Source organism: Elephantulus edwardii, unplaced genomic scaffold, assembly GCF_000299155.1.
Source record: "Elephantulus edwardii isolate Elephantulus edwardi_28Jun2011 unplaced genomic scaffold, EleEdw1.0 scaffold00244, whole genome shotgun sequence".
In the NCBI taxonomy this organism is placed as follows: Eukaryota; Metazoa; Chordata; class Mammalia; order Macroscelidea; family Macroscelididae; genus Elephantulus; species Elephantulus edwardii.
Genome location: NW_006399994.1, coordinates 976,216 through 977,719, shown reverse-complemented (window position 1 = coordinate 977,719; position 1,504 = coordinate 976,216). Strand labels below are relative to the sequence as shown.

General features: G+C 39.6%; 1 pseudogene; it reads right to left on the bottom strand.

The window, feature by feature from the left end:
* Positions 1-818: 818 nt before the first annotated feature.
* Positions 819-1,504, bottom strand: part of LOC102843357 — a 16,931-nt pseudogene continuing 16,245 nt past the window's right edge.

Here is a 1,504-nt window from a genome sequence, read left to right as displayed (position 1 = left end):
TGGAAACTCCTATTGGCTTTTGGTTTCACCCCATGAATTAATGGACAAAGTGTGATATATCTATACAATGGGCTGCTTCTCAACAACAAGGAATGAGCCATTGAAACCTGCAACGTGAGTGTGTTTTGCTAAAGGAAGAAACCATATTCAAAAGGTTGTATATTATATGATTCTGTTTATATAATATTTAAAAATAAAACTGTAGAAATGGAAAACAATTTGTTGTCCAAGGATGACAGAAGGAAGTGGTTGACTACAAAAGAGTTCCATGAGCTGATTCTTTTGAGTGAATGCAATTTTTCTGTGTGGTACCGGAGTGTTGGGGTCATGATTTGTTGCATTTGCCAAAATCTGGAGAACTTTTACTGCGTGGAGATCTTAAAAAAATCAACCAGGAAATAGGTGAATGTGGGAATCCCAACATGATATGCAGACTTAGAGAAATGGATCTAACTGCATTTTAAATATTTGACAAATATCTCTGCTATGGGTGGGAGAAAAGAGGCTAATGTAAGTAGTTTCTTTAAAAAAAAATAAATGAAAATTTTAATTTTCTCAATGTTTTCATAATTATCCATATTCTCTAGTTACAAGAACACAGTTTGATAATCCATCTCCCTCAAATAAACTACTTGCTCACGTTGTGAGATTACATGACCTTCTGCGGTGATGGGAGTCTCATTCTTGTAAGGTCTCTTCTCTTTGAGGGTGCACTAACAGGAAAGCCAACTCTCATAGCATTTTCTAGAGACCGATTTCATTTACAAAAACAAAATAGAACAAATTCACTTCGAAGGCTATGTTCGATGTAGCAGTTATTAACAACTTCCAACTCTATCTCTAAGAATAATTCACAGTTCTGAACCATGCTTTAGAAAAATATTTCTAGCAGTCTGTGCAGGATTTATTTTTGTTACATCATTGGTAATTAATAATAGCACTTGTTGCTATAGGAACTTTAAATTCTTCTGCTGCAAACTTTAAGACTGCTGTGAAAGATGTACTTTCAGGAACACTCAGTACTTTGTTGGGCAGCCTCAGTTCTGACGTCAGTGTGATCTTAGATACCGGAAACTTTCGACATGGTGCTCTTGTTTGGGGCTGACACCTCACACCAAATCCGCCAGGTCCCTCCACTTTCTCTACGGGTCTGGGCTAATGTAAGCAGTTTTGGAAGAGATGTTTTAACTGGATGCTGTAAAACGAAAGATGTTGTTGTTATGTGCCGTCGAGTCGCTTGCAACTCATAGCGACCCTGTGTACAACAGCCCTAAATCTTACTTTGTCCTGTGCCAATCACACTGTCTCTGACACACCCATCCTGCTTACCCCAGTCAATCAATCCATCTCATAGAGGGTCTTCCCCTCTTGTGCCATCCCTCCACCCTCCCAAGCATGATGTCCCTCTCTAAGGACCTGTCCCTCCTTACAACATGTCCAAAGTATGTCAGACGAAGCCCCAGAATCCTTGCCTCCAAGGAGCAGCCTGGTTTAACCCTCTCCA